Here is a 20,338-nt window from a genome sequence, read left to right as displayed (position 1 = left end):
GGGTGTTGCAAAAGTATTAATAAAGAAGAAAAAAATAATGGCAAAGAAAAATAAGTAAATAACATGTCTTCATATGGTCCAGAATCTGGAATCTGGCACCGGAATCTATCAACCAAAACCGAACTTAACTAGTCGATAATTAAGAAGCATTGTTTTAAACGTCAAAGGAACATATTTTGGTACAAGTAAATGGTCCTAAGTTGCAAAATAAGTCGTCTTGAACAAATGCTATTAAAAGTCGTCATAACGAGGCTTTACTAGGGATTTGGAAAGAAGTTAGAAAATGGGGGAACCTGTAGGGATTTAGGTATTGAGAATGGGAGATTTCTAGGGATTTTCCACCGTCCTTTTAGAGATTTAAAAAATATGAAGTGGAAACACTGAAGTCGATATCTATCATCTCATAATTGAACCCCTAGAGTAGAAAGACCTACTGAAAGATATCTGAAAATATCTAATAAATATGAGGTAATCAAGCCAGTAGCTCTGTAGCCCACAGAGTGAAGCAAAAGGAAAAGGGCTAAATAGTATTAGGCCTACTGAAAAGCCCGCCTGCTGTCAAATAAACAAAAAGAAAAAAAGGATGAAGTTCTGATGCTATTGGTATGTTTTTTATCTATCCGATTTATGTGTTAATATAGCCTAAACCTTATCCACTGAATTATTATTTTTCTTGTTCTTAATATCATAAAATTTGGCTATGTTGTTGGTAAGTTTGATCAACCTCTTATTTACAGTTGTTTTTCATAGAATTAATGTAAGAGTAAAGCAGCATTCACAAGCATGTCTGGCTAGAATCCCATATCAGTAAAGTTCTACCATATTATAGAGTTAGGCTAGGACTAAAGTGAATACACCATTTGATGCCTTTTTTTTATACTGATTATGAATATAATAATCATTTATATTGGAAACAAATTTCAGCCCCCCCTAGGCTATATATACCTAACCCTGAATTGGCGTATATATATAGAGAGGGGGGGGGGCTGAAATTCATTTCTAATAGAAATGATTATTAATCAGCATAGTTGTAATCAGCATAAAAAAAGCATCAAATGGTGTATTCACTTTATTCCTAACTCAATAATATGATTTGGTAGAACTTTACCCCCATGTCTAGCCAGAATCCAATGTGTAGGCAATGACCATTCACAAATAAAATTTGGCACTTAGCTAGCCATGCTAGACAAGGTGCTAGGCTAGACATTGAGTTCTAGCCTCTAGAACTCAAAGTCTAGGATTTTTGATTACAGCCAATCAGAATATGTCAAGATCCACTATTTTCATCATCTATGTTTATAATTTTAAACTGAAATTTAATTTTTGTTTTCTCATTAATTGTTTTTTTCATTTTAGGCAAATAGGGTATACAACACCAGACATAATAATGAAGCACACTAAGGCAATTGTTTTGCTTAGCTCATCCATTTGCTTGTGACAGTAAAAATAGGGATTATAATATTTGAAAGTTTTGCCTGCATAAGCTCTGTTGATTGGCTAGAAATGACAATTTGAAACTAAATTTGTAGTTTAGCTAAGCACCAAATGTTACATGTGAACAGTTGTTGCCTAGACATTGGATTCTGGCTAGACATGTGTCTAGGCATGGGATTCTAGCTAGACATGCTTGTGAATGCTGCTTATATTAAAAAAAGAAAGAAATCAAAAAATAAAATGAAATTATGTTTAAAAAAAGGATTTTCTGAAAAATTTGGTAAATTTTTACCAAATCATTTTATTGACTTCAGAATAAACTGAATATACCACTCAATGCCTTTTTTTATGCTCTTTCCAAATATGATAATCATTTTTGATGGAAATAAATTTTACCCCTACCCTTATTTATACCAATTCAGGGTATATATTTGCACTTTAGAGAGGTTGGAGTAAATTTTATTTCTGATGGAAATGAGAGGTAAGGTTAAATTTTCCCTCACCCCCCTAATGTGCAAATATATACCCTGAATTGGTAGATTTAGGGGGGGGAGGCTAAAATTCATTTTTGACAAAAATAATTATTTTATTCATGAAGAGCATAATAACAGGCATCAAGTGGTATATTCACTTTATTTGTAAGTCAGTAATATGATTTAATAAAAATTTACAAAAAAATTCAGGAAAACTGAAGGCTAGAACTTTTATTCTTTGCAAAGTATTTTGTACAACTATAACTTCATGGTGCCCTGCAATTTGGAAGGGGTCTTGTCCTTTTTGAACAAGTGGTCTAGCCAAAACAGAGGCTATCTTTTTTCAACAACACTGACATTCTCTTTCTTGTGCCAGTTTTAACTGAATTCAACATTAATCACATGTTCCAAATATTTGAACCTCACTAGCCTATCCCCTCATCTTGTAGGTCTTCTGCTTGTCTAGTGAAGAAATCTTTCTCATAGAGCACAGCAAATAAGTCAGACAGTTTGATTGGGAGACTCAAGTCCTTCTTACAAGCAGAATTGTCATCATTCTCACATTCACTGTTCTGGTCTTCATCCCGGCTAAGTTCACTGGAATTATCACTTTGTTTTTTTTGGCAAGTTATCTGATATGTTGACAGATGAGTAGTCTAGATTTAGGGATTCTTGTAAATTTTTTTCAGTTACCTTTTCTTTATTTGGCTTCATTTTAGCTTTGCCTGGTTTCATTTCATTTGTCCTTGAATCCTGAAGATCTTTATTGTGTTCAGTATTTAATTCAGCTAGTGATTTGTAAGGAGCCTTGTTAAGCTTTATTTGCTTACATTATTTAGTATCAACCAATACAAACTACCTTTTTTCAAAGAAAGTTATGACATAATCTTTGTTGCCACTTATACTGCATTTTGCAGTATAATATTGCAATTTGGAGAGAAATGCTGCAATTTTATCCAATTATACCTCATACTGCAATTATATCACAAAATGACTTTGATCAGCATATTTATGCTGCAAAATGGCTTTTAACACTGAATTTATCCTAAGTAATTGCACCTTACTGGAAAAGGGGCAAATGTTTGCTCTCTACTTCTAATGACATATGGCTGAATAGGTTATTGCAGAACTCCCAAAAATTCAAACTAGTAATTAATGTGCTTCCAAGAGCAAATATTTTACATATACAGCAGAATGAAAGTAATTTTCAACCATTAATATAGTAAAGCTGTACATATGCTGAAAAGCAGAGCAAATACTATACTAGAATTTAGTAAATAAGTATTCTCGGGCTATCCTATCTTGCTTCTTCTGGGCATTCCCTTTCCACTTTTACAGCCCAATAGACTGAACAGTATACAGTAAAAGAAGTTCTTGTAAATATGTGTGGAATTTAGAATACAGAACAATGGTTAAGATATAAAAATGCTATTTGATTTAGAACTTAATGATGTATTCAAATATAGGCTAACATTCATTTCCTGCAGAACATGCATTCCAAAATTTAGTAAATTGTCTTTTTTTTAAATTTTTTCCTGATTTTTATTGCATATCATTCATTCAGATCAAATGTGAATGCAAAGTTGCAGAGATGCTGTCCAGAGGAAGCAGGTTAAAAACCCCCTTATTCCTTCATGTAGCCTAGGCTGTTTCGTGGTTCAATTGGGCAGCCCATCTTTAACCTTTATAGTCAAGGGTTAATGAAAATACATGGATTGCTTCATCCTCTCAGACTCTGTCACTTGTTCATCACCTTTTCCAAAACCGAAAAGGAGACCACTATTTAAGCAAGGCTTGTCCCATTTCTTGTTGAACATTATATACCCTATTTGGTCACTGACAATTTGCTGACGCTTGTGAAATGTATGCCATGACCAAATTTGCTGAGCTATGCTAGTCTGGTTAGAATAAAAGCAACCAACATTGCCTAACAGGCTCTGGCATTTCATTTTCATGAAAAGCTTCTGGTCAACCTAAAAACTAACCTTTTCTCTGTGGATATAGTCTTGACAATAGAGCAGTCTATAGCCAAACAACTCTGTGTCAGTTTCTGTAAGTCATAATGGATTTACTGTTAGATTTACTTCCTCTGTTAGAGTGTAATCTTGGATATTTATCTGTTATTTTCAATCAGTTGGTTGGAGGGACAGACAATGTTAAAAAGACAGGTGTTCCCATATAGAACTAGATTGGAGATTGTACCACCAATGGGAATAAATCACTTAATCAAGAGGTTTTTTGAAGAAAATAACATTATGTTATAGTTATTAAATTTAGCTGTTGTTAATATGCCCTGGTTACAAGTCATAATTGTAAAAAAAACTAAGAGTCTAGAAGATTTATTACAAAATTTTTGCAATCACTTTTAACACAGTGCAAAATAACAAGATGTATATAGGAATAAATGTATCTGAGTCTTCACTCAGGTGGAACAACACATTCTTGCCTTTGGCTCCCATCTGTTGGCTTTCATTTGAAAACTCAACAAGGTATATTCTCGAGTTGTGGGATACTTACATGTTGTATTGGGACTCTTGTTATTAAAGATCCTTCACATGAGAACATCAAACCAATTCTATATTGTTTTTGCTTTTCTGAAAAGATAAATGACTTCCTTTATTTTCTCACCCCTCTAGTTACAAGCTAAAAGTTCCTAGTTATCAGTAATTCTTTTAGTACTATACATCTGGCACATGAAATAAGGCAAACATGGACCAGGAATGGCAGTTCACATCGAATGTAACTTTATCTGAAGGTTTGAATCTTGAATATTTGGATGACTCTGCCATAGTGGTGTATTGGTGCCACAGACTTACACTAAAATCTGCAACTGGAGCAGTAATGTTTTCAAACATTTCAAAATTGATACAATACTTTTTTCATTGCCAATATCAAATGTCATTGCTGAGCGCCTTTTTTTAATTTTTGAAGGAAGTCAAAACTGACATGCAAAATCATCTTAGTTCAATAAAACATCAGGAAAATCACCTTAGTCCAATAGAACATCAGCAAAATCATCTTACTTCATTAAAACATCAGCGGATTTATTTGCTAACTCTTTTGTTGAGACTAAAAGCGGAATGTGGTCTGAACCGTCAGCGAAAAGGAAGGTCAAGCCATGACAATGGGGGGGGGGGGGGAGCTAGAACTGAGACTTGTTAAACGTGTAGTTCAAGTGAATGGTAAAGCAACCTGAAGTGCCAGCACTGCTGTGAATCAAAATATTTTGTATAGTGCAGCAAATATAGGTCTTGATGAGCATGACCATGCTGTCTTATACCAAGTGACCTTTGTCTGCCTATGCAAATGATTCCTTTTAACATTTAGTATCTTTAATATGATAATTGTCATTAAAATCTAGTCATAATCATAGTAACACTTTGTGCTAGCCATTTTGTTTTCTATTTTTTCAGAGAATGCCACATCTCAGGGTCATTATACCTTATTTCTCCCATAAAAGCTGCAAGATTTACTTTTGGTATACAAAAATAACCTTAACATAACTACAAACCCTGTAGGCCTAAGTGCACGTGAAGCTAGATGCAATCTTTTCAAGCCTAGTTCTCATGTCTCCAAATATGTTCAACATTTGATTTCAATCAGTCATTTTAACTTGGGTTTGTCCCTGTGATGGAGTCTAGATTCAGTAAAGAAGGGGGGGGGGGTTCAAGAAATAAAGTTTCAAACAATTATTTCTTGGATACTTAGGCAGACAAGGAGGAAGCGAAGGAATAAAAATATGCTGACAAATAAAAAACCAAGCCATGCTGAGGATTTTTTTAAAGCAAGGAAATAATATGCTGTCTCAAAAAATTGAAAATTGTAGGAAAGCATCACTACAAATTTTATTATTCTGTACATTAATTTTTTTTAAATATATTTTAAGGAAGTAAAATGTGTAAAAACTGCTTTTGTAGTGCAAAGCATATAAAATATAAAAGGGGAAAAAATGAGCATCTGGTTTGAGAATGTCATTTGGCATATTTGTTGAGCCAGTAAAAACTTTTCAATCTAGCATTCTTGTCTTTTGGAGTGCATCAAACTGTCTACTTTCTTAAAAAAAGAAATGTTACAGAAGACTGGAAGTCTAGACTGGCACATTTGTCTTCTTTTTTTTCAAGGGTGGCATATCAGAGGATCCAAAAATAGAAAAATGGGACAAAACAACAGTATACACAGTATTTCTGGAGAAAGTCTACCTGTGCCCCAGCCATTTAAACATTTGCCTCTCAATTACTTGGACTATCTTTCTTGGTTTTTCTCTGTCTACAATTAGCCATGTCTTGATGCAACCTATGCAACCTACTGCAAAATACTTGATAACTTCAATTCAAAATCAATGGATTGATAAATAAACTTTTAATCTAGTTTAAAACAGAAAAGAGTAGATTATCCCGCTTCCAGTTTTCTAGAGAATGGGTGGTCTGGACAAGCTATTAGTGATGAAGAACAGGTGAGAAAGCCAGAAAGTGGGAAAAAGATATGAATTTATCACTGGGGACTATTTTTCCCTTTTTATATAGGGCGGATATCAGGGCAAAATCCATCACTTAAAAAAATAATAAAGAATAGTATCCATTTGCTAGAAAAGTAGCAAGGAATTAATTGCTTTTAAAAAGTAAGTTTTTTGTTGAAACTAGTGACAACATATTTGCATTACAGATATCAAAATATGCCATAAATTATACCATGTTTTGGTAGAAAGGATACTGTAAAAACACCACTTTTTTCATTGACCAGCACTGCTTTTTTGGTATCTATCGAGTTTTCAACACTGGACATAATCACCAACTACCTCACCAATTTCATCATTTGACTGCCTATTGAGATTTTTTTTTATTTAATTTTTCATCCTTTGCCAGTTCAACCCAGAGGATCTTCAATAGTTTAAGAAACACCTTATTTTGACTGAATGTTTGGCAGGGTTTTGCATCTTGTATTTTTTAAGGGATCTTCTCCAGATTTGTAATTCAGCCCAAATAACGCTACTTTTAGGCATTTCAAAAAAGGGGGCAATTTGCTGGTAAATAAACAAAACCATTATCTTCTTCTTTGCAGACCTTGATGATCTTGAAAAAGTAAGTAGATCAAAGTAAAGAACTTGAAGCAACCAATTTACACTAGATACTTAATAATTTTACAGATGCTAAAATAAGAAAAACATATTTAAAATCTGATCTTTTTTCTATTAAAATAAATAGAAAATGTTATTAATAAATACAAATTTGGTCTGAAAATTATAGAGAGACAAGGGGTAGGGGCGCTATTCAAGAATTTGTCCGTGCTGCACAAAAGGCCAGAACCAGTCCTGTCAAATCAAAATTACAGCTAAAAAATTTGACAATGGTAACTTTGAACACATATTGGGTACCTTGAACATTGCCCAACATGCATTCAAAGTAACCCCATTTTTAGTTGAAATTCAAAGGAGCTTTAAACAGCTCTTCTCATGTCAAACCATCAGAAATAGCCTTGTATTAAATATTCTATATTTTTCCATTAGTTTACAAAATTAAAACTTTCTTGCGCATCTCTTAAAAACATTTAGTTAATTTTGACAAACTATTCACAAAAGAGAAAAATATTACTTGCTCATCAGCACTAGACAGCAACAAACTGTGTAGTAAATTGAAGAAAAAAAAAAATGCATAGCAAGCTTGATGTTATTCTGATTTGAAGTACACCTTGTGGATGGTATACAGAGATGATTTTAAATCAAACTCAAACAGTCCATAGTAATCAAAAGTTTAAAAATGAGTTCCTACTAATAAGTGGACCTTCTAGCTAGTGAGAAAAAAATGTTGTATCAAGCTGATTCAAGAATGGTATTTATCATTCCAGCATTCCCATTAGTTTCAATTGTAAAATGGGTGGTAAATTTGGAAATATTTCCATTACTGAGCTGTAAATTACCTTAAATTACCTTAAATCGCACTTGCTAGTGATAGGACGAATCCTGTGTCCACCAGCTTCAATGATGATAGTTAATCATCATCTGTGGCGTCCCAAATGGTGCACCACGGTTTGTTGAGCCACTCCCTATCCACTGATGACTTGAACGCATCCACGCTGGTAGAGGTTACTGTTTTTTCATTAAGGGAGTTCCACAAGCTGACAACTCTATTTGAGAAGAACTTGTTCCTTAGTCTGGTGTTGGCTCGTTTCTGGAAAAGCTTTTAAGAATGACCACGAGTTCTGTCTGAATTGTCCGGTTGGAAAAGGCCAGGAATGGTATCCTCAGAATTTAGGAGCTTGTATGCTGTTATCACATCGCCTCGTTTGCGACGATATGTTAGAGATGGTATTCTAAGCTTACGGAGACGGGATGGATAAGGGACATCATAGAGGTCTCTAATGCATTTCGTTGCCCTCCTCTGGACTGATTCTAGAGCTGCTTGGTCTGTCTTATTGATTGGGCATGCGATACACATTCCAAACTCTAGCCTTGGTCGAACTATACTCTTGTATAGCTTGGTCATAACAGTTGGAGATCTGCTAGTGAACGTTCTTTTGATTAAGCCAAGAGTCTGATTAGCCTTCGCAATAGTCGCTTGTGCATGAATATGAAATTTCAATTCGTCGTCTACCTGGACACCAAGATCTCTCTCCGCGTGGCTGCTGGAAATGGCATTTTGGGACCCATCCCTACAATCCATATGGTACTGAGTGTGTGGGTTTTTCTTCCCAAGGTGGAGAGTCTTGCATTTTGATGCGTTGAATTCAAGCCTCCAAATATTAGTCCAGTGAGTGAATGTATCAAGGTCCAGTTGGATCGACTTAATATTCTCCGCTGTGTCTGCACTACCGATAAGTTTCGAGTCATCAGCGTAGAGGCTTACTTTGTTGTTTAGGGTTTTTGGCACGTCATTTATATATATATATATATTAAATAAAGTCGGACCCAAAACTGTGCCCCGGGGGACACCACTTCCAACAGCGGCCACCTAGGAGAAAAACGTCCTTCCATCCTCGCCAAATACTTTAACCGTCTGTTTCCTATCTGTTAAGAACTGCATCACCCACTCAACCACACCACCACTCACCCCAATAGCTTGGAGCTTGATTCGAGTAAACATAATTAAGTAAACATATCATTCAATGTCTTTTTTATACCCTTTCCAAATATAATAGTTGTTTTGATCTACTCAGAAACTCAATTTAAGCCCTTTGAAAAACCTTAGATGATATCTTGGCAGAGATCTAGAATTTGGCTTATTCAGAAGAAGACATGCTAGAACAAAAAGAGAATAAATTTTCAGAAATTTAATTCTATGCTCTGTTTTAGGGTTTGGCTTACATTTTTGATGATTCACCCACTGCCCCTGGCTAATGGCCTCATATAACCCTAGGCTGTATACAAAGATTAACAAAAATTTGATAAACTTATTTTTTATAATTTGCACCCAGTACCAATGAACCATATTTTGTTTTGTTTTGTATATTTTTTTATCATATTTCCACATTTGCTATAGTCAGTTTTCATTCATAAACTAAAATTGATGTTTGTTATGAAGTGAAATTTCTATTATTTTTTGGTTAGTTTTCTTGTATAACCTTGCATACCTTATACAGTAATTGTCCTTCTAGGGCCACATAAGAGCATCAGAGAGACACTGGTGAGGAATTGTCAAAAATGCAAACTAAGTCATGAAAATGAGCATAAAATGAATAATCTAAAAATGTATTTATGTTTTTCTTCTAGCATGCCTCCTTCTGAAGAGGCGCAGTTCTTGACCTTTCCCATATTGACCTTTGACCTTTACCATTAGGCTACTTAATAAGAAATTTACGGGAAAAATAAATCTTTAATCTCTCAAAAAGTAATAACAATAAAAAAGTACATCATTGCTGATGTGTTTGAAACCTTGAAGAGTTAATTTTTTTGCCAATGCAAAAAAATTACATTTTCACAATGCCAGCACTAAATTTTTCCTTTTTTCCTTGTTTTTAGCTGAGCATTAAAAAATCGTAGAGGTGTTTAAGAGATCATTCAAGAGTAAATTTTTATCTGATTAGTTTAAGACTTTTACATCATAGTCTTATAGTCATCACTTCGCATCATAGCCTTAAAAATATTAGACAAGGTAACAAGTTACCATTTTGGGGCCCCTTTTAGGTATCAAAATGAACTTCGCCCCAGAAACAAATAGAGCATAAAAATGTATAGGCTACATTTACCTTAATCAATTATTATCCCTTAATTTACAATTTCATCCTTAATATCCTGTTATATGATATATTTTCATCAAATAAATTGAATACCAAACAAGCAACATCAGTAGAATTGAGCCATGGCAAATTTCATGGAGAATAAATAGTTTAAAAAATCTAAAGTTTTTTTTAGCTTCGTTTTAGCTAAGCATTTAAATATGAAGATATCTCTTTTATACAACATAAATTACATCTGGTCATCACAGTTTGATTCTAAGGTGTGTCAATTGGAGAGGTTATTTACCCATCTCTTGCCCCTATGAGCTTGATATAAATATTTTTCTGGCATATTCATTAAATTTTTTTTTTACTTTTGTTATACCAAATTAAAATATTGAATTGGGAATAACTGCCTTCTAGATCATTTGTTAAATTTTCAGTTTCCAAGATTTAAAATAGTCTGTTTCATTTGCTTAGGGAAAAAGGGGAGCAGAAGAAAGGCTCTGGATCCATTATGGGATTTTCACTTTATCTAACCAAACTACTTGCCAAGTCAGCCATGTAAAATGTCCTACTACCTTACAGAGGTAAGATGTTAGAGATATGAGTTTTTCAAAATCTTGATTCAAACAGTTTTTTTGCTAGCTTTGGTACTGAAATAATTTAGTTCTTTCCCTAGTCCTTTTGGTCACTGCTCTCTTTAATAGATCAGTCAAGTGAAGTCAGAAGTATATTTTTAGTTTCTAGTATATGTTTTATCACCTGGTAATATAGGTCAAGGCCTGGGTCAAAAGGTCTAGTAACTATGCTCCAGAAATGCAATGCAACCCCCCCCCCCCCCCCACAGCCCTTAGGAGTCCCAACCTCTACCCTTGGCCTTTTTGGATACACCAAAATCAAATATCTTTCCTTTTTCCTAATGATAAAGGCTGTATATAAATAATGGGCAAATTGAATAATTTACTATCCTTGAGCAGAGGGGGCACCTTATTAGGGAAAGGAGTGGAAAGGGGGCTGGTTGCCCTCCAGTCTGTCTTCAACGTAACTGGAAAGCTTCAACCTAATACCCTCAGTTGTTTCTTAGATATTCCTGTTATTGTCTTTCCACTAAGAGCAAGCACATAGCACATTTTGATTCTGTTTTGCGCTCCTTTCAATATTTCCTTGAATTTTCACATTAATGCCCTCTTTTCCAATAAAAATCCTTATATGTTAACAATAGGTAACTTGCACAAGTTACATCCATTGCCTTAGGTATTGAAGGGGAGAGGGGGGTTGCCAACCCTAGAGGCATAGTTCTTTGACCTGGATTATTTTGAACAAAATAGCTATATCAAATTTGTGATTAGCTGCTTTTGATTCTTAAGAGGGGCACTAGGCATTCCAATTTCCAATCAAATGAGCATCCTCAAAAGGTTATGCAGCCACCTTGACCCCTGTCAAGATGTCTTGTTTTGAAATAAATGAAGCTTGTGATTTTTAAGTGAAGGTGTAAGATCAGTCTTGTGAACTTTTCTCTAGCAAGTACCAGTGCTAATCCTGGCTTAGTCGACCAGGTTCTAGTTGAAGATATAGCTTCCAATTCAAGGTCTGTCTCGTATTTGTTCCTTAGCCTAGAATGTCCCGTCCTTGTAACAAATTCTACAGAAAAGATGGAACTGGGTCTTTCCAGTGTTCTAAGTGCTATGCTTGGTTGCACCCTGCTTGTGCAGGCATAAAAAAAGTAATCGCTTTAAAAACCCTAATTGGTTATGCGTTCAATGCTGAGCGTCAATGGTTGAAAATGACAAGATTAATACCATCAATAATCAACCAGAAGTGGTCCAACCAATTGAGGCTGTAAAATCCGTTTCATTTAAATGAAGAAAATTCAACTATCTCCAACAAAAATCAACTTGAACTGATTGTTCAAAGTGGTATTACAAAATCCCCTACTGTACCTTGTGTTTTGAGTAATGTCAACAATAGTTCTGATGGATTGATTGATTCTGCAAAAATGACCACCTATCAATCCCAAATTACCCCCCCCCCATATCTCTTGTTCCAGTAAAGGTGAATCGACACGCAATGCAGAAACGGCTAGTGTCTTCAAGCCCCATACCTATGAAGATTGCCTAAAAAACGACTCAGAAATCGTCAATCTCAGAAACGGATTATTAGTCTTGAATTTCTTTATGATAGTTTGTCTGATTTTTACAAGCACCAGAAAAGTGATCTTTTGAAGGACAATGAAATCAAAATGTCAAAAGTCGGTTTTCAGCTAGCAATTGTTGATGCTATACATGCATTAAAATCCCCTACACTGCCCAGTGTTCCTCCTTTAGCTGATACTTTTGCTCCAAATATGCATGATCAAAATTCTTCAAGTTGCGTAAAAACTGTAAAACCCTTTGAACCAGAAAACATCACTATATGGAATCAAGCAAGTGCTAGTGAGCTTCCTTCGTCAAAACTTTCTCAAGGGATTAAAAGGTTACGCAAACTAATCCTACTGACCTTGTTTTAATTGAAGATAATTTATTCTTGAAATCCAGTGGTAATGACACATCTTTGAAAATTGACAATGTAGTCGAACTTACAAGCGGAAATTCTCACCCAATGCAATCATATATTTAAAAAAATGAGTTCAGTGATCATAAGTGCAATCAACCTAATGTGTGCTTTAGATTTTCAGACAGTAGGTGCATGTCTATTAATTGCAAATATCTACACATTTGTAAGTTTTATGTTTTTAGCCGTTGTACAAATAATCTGTGTAAATACCCCCAGGTTGATGTCTGTAAACAATTTTCAAATAGAAGATGCTTTGGATGTGCAAAACCTCATCAAATTGCCCATTAAGAGTCGTAGTAGGTTCCACAAAACTGGGCTGCCCAGAGGCCACCTAAATTCTGCTAATCCTACTAAATATTTTTTAGACCATTGCTCACACACAAGAAAGCCCTCGAGCCATCCAGTCCTTTCCAATCAAGTACCTATCCAAAGGATATCCCCGCCTCCATATCCACTTTCATACCCCTTTCCTTCTTTTTCAAAGATAAACCCACCCACCCTTCCAGCTGCTTTTCAACAATTTTCTACCCTTCCATCTATCCTTCCCAACCACCTTGCGTACCCACTTAACGTGGACTCTTTTTACCATACCCCTGCAAAAATAACGTCATCTCTCTTGATTCCTCCAGTTCACCCCAAACTCAGCCGCTACTTGGTTACTACTGTTTAGAGTCTCCGCTAGTACCTATTCAATTAAATGTCATTGCATTTGAAAAAAGGATATGATCCCCCAGTCCATCATTCTGACTACCCAAGCTTAGCCCCTGACAAGAATTCACCTAGAACTCCTGACCTCATATGTGATATAAAAAAAAGTAAAGTGTAAACACGGTACCTTCACAAGTCGCTTTCAATTCCCCACACTTTTGTTGAGCAACGCTGAACGCCTTAACATTGAAAAAGTTAATGAATTAGACATCCTTTCTATACATATAGATCAGATGTAATTGCTAGTACTGAAGTGCAAGCTCAAAATTTGCACAAGTTAAAAATTAACAATTTTTCACAATTCATTAAACTCGGACCAGAAAACCACCCTCTGGGTAAGAAAGGTTACGGAATTCTGTTCCTTGTCCGTAATGACTTGTACCCAAGTGAAATCTCAATTTTGTGTCTTGTTCCCTTTGATGAGATTATGTGGGTGTGTGTTCAACCTAAAGTCTTGCCGCGTCCTTTAAATTTAATTGTCCTGTGTTGTTTTTATTACTCCCCTAATCGGAGATCCGCTGACAAAATAAATTTTATCAAAAAATTACATGCAAGTGCTGACTTTCTACTATCAAAATACTATAGTAATGTCTTGTACCCAAGTGAAATCTCAATTCCGTGTCTTGTTCCCTTAGGATTATGTGGGTGTGTGTTCGACCTAAAGTCTTGCCGCGTCCTTTCAATTTAGTTGTCCTGTGTTGTTTTTCTTACTCCCCTAATCAGAGATCCACTAACAAAATAAATTTTATAGAAAAATTACATGCAAGTGCTGACTTTGTACTATCAAAATACCCAATTGCAGGAATTTTCCTAATGGGTGATGCAAATGATATAAAACTTGATTCTATATGTAATGCATTTAATTTAAAACAGGTCATTAAGGTCCCAGCTACAAAAGACAATACTACTCTTGATTTAATCTGCACCAATCTTTCGAAGTTTTAGAAACCCGTCTCCACTCTGCCCCCTCTAGGGGGTAGTTACCACTTTTGCCTTCTCCTATCTCCCCTGGCTAAAGTTAAACAGTCGTTTTCTATAACTCAAACCGCTTATAGACCTCTTATTGACTTAGGACTATAAGATTTTGGCTCCTGGATTACTACTTAAAAATTGGTCCAATGTGTATCAAACAAATGACGTTGACTGCATGGCTTTGTCCCTCCAAAATTTATTGAAGGGTAATTGTGAATCCCACTTTCCTGATAGAAAAAAAAATTAAAATGTATTCTACAGATAAGCCTTATGTTACTGAGTCTTTTAAAAAACTTATAACAAAAAAAAAAATCAATTTTTTCAAGCCAGGTCGTATTACTGAGGCTATTAGTCTAAGGAAGTTCCTAAAGAAAAAATTAAGAAAAGCAGCTTCCAATTATTATAATAGTAAAGTCAAAGATCTATATTCTAACAAGCCCAAGCAATGGTACAGAAAAATTAAAGACATATGCGGAAAATGTCCTTCTGAAATTAATTTTAATCTCCCTGAACCCCCTAATAAGACTGCCAACGATTTTAACTTGTACCTTGCTTCCATCGTTTAAAGTCTTCCCGCTTTCACTGGCTCAAGTCCAGCTATTCCTCCCAATACCTCCTTTCCCTTTGTTTCTCCCTCTAATGTTGTAAATAATATCCTAAAGCTTAGAAAATCAAGTATTTGTCCCTTGGACATCCCTGTTGACTTAATTAAAGCCTTTTCAGACAAAATTGCTGAGCCTTTATCAAATATTTTCAACCACATCACAAAACTTAGTAAATTCCCAAGTTGCTGGAAACAAGGTTTTATAACACCTTTCCCAAAAAAATGCACTAGTCTGACTTTCGCCAATATTCACCCCATTACACTCACTTCAGTTTTTTCGAAACTTTATGAGGGTTTCCTCTGTGACTGGCTTAGAGTTAAAATTTGTCCACGCATTTACCTCCAACAGTTTGGTAATTTAAGGAAAACTTCCACCATCCATTACCTTGTGCACTTAATACATACCATCGTAAGTAACCTTGAGAAACCAAATGTTTGGCTGAAGCTTGTCTTAGTTGATTTCCAAAAAGCTTTTGACCTGGTTGACTACACAACCCTTGTCTTAATTGATTTCCAAAAAGCTTTTGACCTGGTTGACTAAACAACCCTAATTTGTTCATTATTGGTTAACTTTGAACTTGATCCTCTGTTAGTAAATATTGTTATATCGTTTCTTTGAAATAGATCTCAAGTTGTAAAATACAAAAATATTTTCTCTAACCCCCTCCCTATATATTGTAGAATTCCTCAAGGAACCTTATTGGGACCATTTTTATCAGAGGCAACGCTATAGCGTTGCCTATAGTAAAGGCCATACGACCCTAATGTTTTATTATCATTATTTATTATTTTTTTCCCCAGAGGCACTTCATATGGAAGGGGTCGTCGTAGAGAGTTCAAAGGGGGCTCATCCAATTTGAAATCGAGAATTCTAGTGCCCGTTTTAAGGGTCAAAAGTGATTGGAGGGCAACTAGACCCCCCCCCACGCCCATCATTCTCCCAAACCCATCCAATCAAAATTTTAGATAGCCATTTTGTTCAGCGTAGTTGTTTTCCAGATAGAAAATATATTTTTGAGGAGGACAGTCCCCCACAACCCTCAGGGCAAGGGTTGTAAGTTATGCCCCGGGGGCATATAAGGTTTTTATAGAAAGCGTTGTCGTAGAAACTGCAAAAAGAACTCATTTTATTGGAAATTCAAAGGACTCTTTTTAATAGTCGAAAGTGATTGGAGGGCAACTATCCCCCCCCCCCCACGATCATCATTCCCCCAAACACATCCAATCAAAATTTTGTGATAGCTATTTTGTTCAGCGTAGTTGATTTCCAGATAGAAAATATGTTTTTGAGCAGGACACTCCCCCCACAGTCTTCAGGGGCAAAGGTTATTAGTCGTGCCCCGGGGGCATATATGGTTCTTGTGAAAGGAATGCTTGTATCAACTTCAGAGAGGGCTCATTTGATTGGAAATTGAAAGTTGTAGTTCACTTTTTAAGCGTCAAAAGATATTAGAGGGTATCCATCTCCCCCCAACCCTTTTTTCCCAAATGCATCCAATAAAATATTTAAGATAGCTATTTTGTTAAAAAAAAGTTCAAAGATTATAAAACAAAAATTCCGGTGTCGATACAACCCCCCAGGGCCCGGGGGCAGGCACTGTAAGTTATGCCCTGGGGGCATATATTGGTCTTGTGGAAGGGATGCTCGTATTAACTTCAAAGAGGGTTCATTTGATTGGAAATTGAAAGTTTTACTTCACTTTTTAAGAGTAAAAAAAGATTGGAGGGCACCTAGCCCACCCTCCCCCCCTCCATTCCCTTTTTGCTCAAACCCATCCGATAAGAACTTTGAGATAGCTTTTTTTTAAATAGTTCAAAGACCATATAACGAAAACTCCGGGGTCGAAACAGCCTCCCAGGGCTCGAGGGCAGGTGTTGTATAATTTTTGAGGAGGGCAGTCCCCCACAGCCCCCAGGGCAAGGGTTGTAAGTTGTGCCCTGGGGGCATATAAGGTTCTTATAGAAAGCTTTGTCGTAGAAACTTCAAAAAAGACTTATTTGAGTGAAAATTCAAAGGGCTAGTGCCCTTTTTAATAGTCAAAAGTGATTGGAAGGAAAGTAACCCCCCTCTCACGCCCACCTTTTCCCCAAACACATCCAATCAAAATTTTGAGATGGACATTTTGTTCAACATAGTTGAAAATTCTGGAAATTAGGTCTTTGAGGATAACAATCTCCCCCCACAACCCTCAGGACAAGGCTTGTAATTTATGCCTTGGGGGCATATAAGGTTTTTATAGATAGAAAGCGTTGTCGTAGAAACTTCAAAAAGGGCTCATTCGATTGGAAATTTAAAATGCTAGTTCTCTTTTTAATAGTTGAAAGTGATTGGAAGGCAACTAGCACCCCTTCCCTGCCCACTATTTCCCCAAACACATCAAAGATAGCCATTTTGTTCAACGTAGTTGAATGTTCTGGAAATTATATCTTTGAGCAGGACACTCCCCCCACAGTCTTCAGGGTAAGGATTGTAAGTTATGCCCTGGGGGCATATATGGTTCTTGTGGAAGGAATGCTCGTATAAACTTCAGAGACGGTTCGTTTGATTGGAAATTGAAAGCTCTAGTTCACTTTTTAAGAGTCAAAAGATATCGGAGGGTAAAAAGCCTCCCCCCCCCACCCTTTATTCTCAAATGCATTCGATAAAAATTTTGAGATAGCTATTTTGTTGAAAATAGTTCAAAGATCATATAACAAAAATTCCAGTGTCGACAAGACCCCCAAGGGTCCGGGGGTAGGCGTTGTAAGTTATGCCCTAGGGGCATATATGGGTCTTATGGAAGGGATACTCGTATTAAATTCAAGAAGGGGTAATTTGATTGGAAATTGAAAGCATTAGTTCACTTTTTAAGAGTCAAAAGAGATTGGAGGGAACGAAGCCCCCCCCCTCCAAGCCCTTATTTTCCTCAAACCCATCCGATAAGAACTTTGAGATAGCCTTTTTTAAAATAGTTCAAAGACCATATAACGAAAACTCCGGGGTCGACACAGCCTCCCAGGGCCCGAGGGAGGCGTTGTAAGTTATACCTTGCGGTAATATATGGTTCTTATTGAAGGGATACTCGTAAAAACTTGGTCTCATTTGATTGGAAATTGAAAGTTCTAGTTCAGTTTTTTAGAGCCAAAAGAGATTGGAGGGCAACTAGCCCTCCCACACCCATTATTCCCTCAAACACATCCAATCACCATTTTGAGATAACTCTTTTATTCAGTGTAACTGATTTTACGCTAGAAAATGTATTTCTAAGGAGAACAGTCCCCCACAGCCCTCACGACACGAGATTAAAGTTATGTTCTGGAGGCATATCAGGTTTTCATAGAAGGTGATGTTAGAGGAAATTAGAAACAGGGTCAGTCGATTGAAAGTGGAAATAACTCGTGTCCCGGTTAACAGTCGAACGGAATTATATGAAACCTAGCCTCCCTCCACCCACGCCCAGCATTCCCCCAAACACATCCAATCACAATTTTGAGATAGGCATTTTGTTCAGCGTAGTTGATTTCCAGATAGAAAATATGTTTTTGAGGAGGACACTCCCCCAAACCACTCGGGACAAGGGTTTTAAGTTATGCCCTGGGTCAATGGAAGGTTTTTATAGAAGGCATTGTCGTAGAAACTTCAAAAAAGGCTCATTTGATTGGAAATTCAAAGGGCTAGTGCCCTTTTTAATAGTCGAATGTGATTAGAGGGCAACTAACCCCCCTCTCACGCCCACCTTTTCCCCAAACACATGCTATCCAAATTTTGAGATAGCCATTTCACTAAACGTAGTTTTAATTTCTGGAAATTAGGTCTTTGAGGATGACAACTCCCCCACAGCCCTCAGGGCAAGGGTTGTAAGTTATGCCCACAGTTTATACAATTAGCAGTATGATCTTTCCCTATCTCACCCATTATAAAAACCCGGACCGAGGTGCGATTGCTCCAGAGAATGTATAAACTGGTATAAACATAAGCGGCATTAGATCTTTTCACGGGTAGACAAAGAATAATCACCTACGGAACAAGTACTGACAAAACCACTTGGCCGGCTCACCAATAAGTTGACAATAAGTGCAGAAGTAAATGGGAGGAGCTTTTTGTTCGCACCGAGAATGAAGAGCCAGGAATCATCTGTGGTAAACTTACTGGATAATTATATAAACTGTGGTTATGCCCTTGGGGCACATAAGGTTTTGCATAGACAACGTTGTCGTAGAAACTTCAGAAAGGCCTCGTTCGATTGGAAATTTAAATGGCTAGTTCCCTTTTTAATAGTCGAGAGTGATTCTAAGGCAACTGACACCCCTTCCACGCCCGTTATTTCCCCAAATACATCCAATCAACATTTTGAGATATCCATTTTGTTCAACGTACTTGAAAGTTCTGGAAGTTATATGTTTGAGCAGGACACTCCCCCCACACTCTTCAGGGGCAAGGGTTATAAATTACACCCTGGGGACATATATGGTTCTTATGGAAGGAATGCTCATATAAACTTCGGAGAGGGCTTATTTGATTGGAAATTGAAAGTTCTAGTTCACTTTTTATGCGTCAAAAGATATTGGAGGGACCCCAGCCCCCCCCCCAACCCCTTTTTCCCAAATGCATCCAATAAAAATTTTAAGATAGCTATTTTGTTAAAAATAGTTCACAGATCATATAACAAAAAATCTGGTCGACACAACCGCCCAGGGCCCAGGGGCAGGCGTTGTAAGTTATGCCTTAGGGGTATATATGGGTCTTATTGAAGGGATGCTCATGTTAACTTCAAAGAGGGTTCATTTGATTGGAAATCGAAAGTTCTAGTTCACTTTTTTAAGAGTCAAAAGAGATTGGAGGGTACCTACCCTTCCCCCCCCCCCCCTTCACGCCCTTTTTTCCTCAAACCCATCCGATAAGAACCTAGAGATAGTTTTTTTTAAATAGTTCAAAGACCATATAACGAAAACTCAGGGGCCAACACAGCCCCCCAGGGCCCGAGGGCAGGTGTTGTAAGTTATTCCCTGGGGAAATATATGTTTCTTATTGAAGGGATGCTCGTAAAAATTCAGAGATGGCTCATTTGATTGGAAATTGAAAGTTCTAGTTCAGTTTTTTAGTGTCAAAAGAGATTGGAGGGCAACTAGCCCCCCCACCCCCTTTTTCCTCAAATGCATCCAATAAAAAATTTGAGATAGCCATTAAGTTAAAAATTGCTCAAAAGTCAGATAACAAAAATTCAGGTGTCGTCACAACCTCCCAGGGCCCAGCTGCAGGCGTTGCAAGTTATGCCCTGGGGCATATATGGTTCTTATGAAAGGAATGCTCGTATAAACTTCAGAGAGAGCTCATTTGATTGGATATTAAAGTTCGAGCTCACTTTTTAATAGTCAAAAGAGATCCGAGGTCAGCTAGCCCGCCCCCCCCCCATACACCTTCTTTTTCAAAACCCGTCTGATGAACATTTTGAGAGACATTTTG

At 36.6% G+C, this 20,338-nt stretch overlaps 1 protein-coding gene across 1 annotated transcript in view; it reads left to right on the top strand.

The window, feature by feature from the left end:
• The first annotated feature begins 371 nt into the window (after nucleotides 1-371).
• LOC148945789 (uncharacterized) overlaps nucleotides 372-20,338 on the top strand; it is a 62,807-nt gene continuing 42,840 nt past the window's right edge. Inside the window, exon 1 of the mRNA XM_089098077.1 lies at nucleotides 372-603. The gene's annotated coding sequence lies outside the window, so the exon portion shown is untranslated. The remainder of the gene's footprint in view (nucleotides 604-20,338) is intronic.

This window comes from Artemia sp. Qi Xiang Cuo, chromosome 12, assembly GCF_049724085.1.
Source record: "Artemia sp. Qi Xiang Cuo chromosome 12, ASM4972408v1, whole genome shotgun sequence".
Lineage (NCBI taxonomy): Eukaryota > Metazoa > Arthropoda > Branchiopoda > Anostraca > Artemiidae > Artemia > Artemia sp. Qi Xiang Cuo.
Note: the sequence above shows the minus strand (reverse complement) of the source record. Positions and strands in the feature narration are given on the sequence as shown.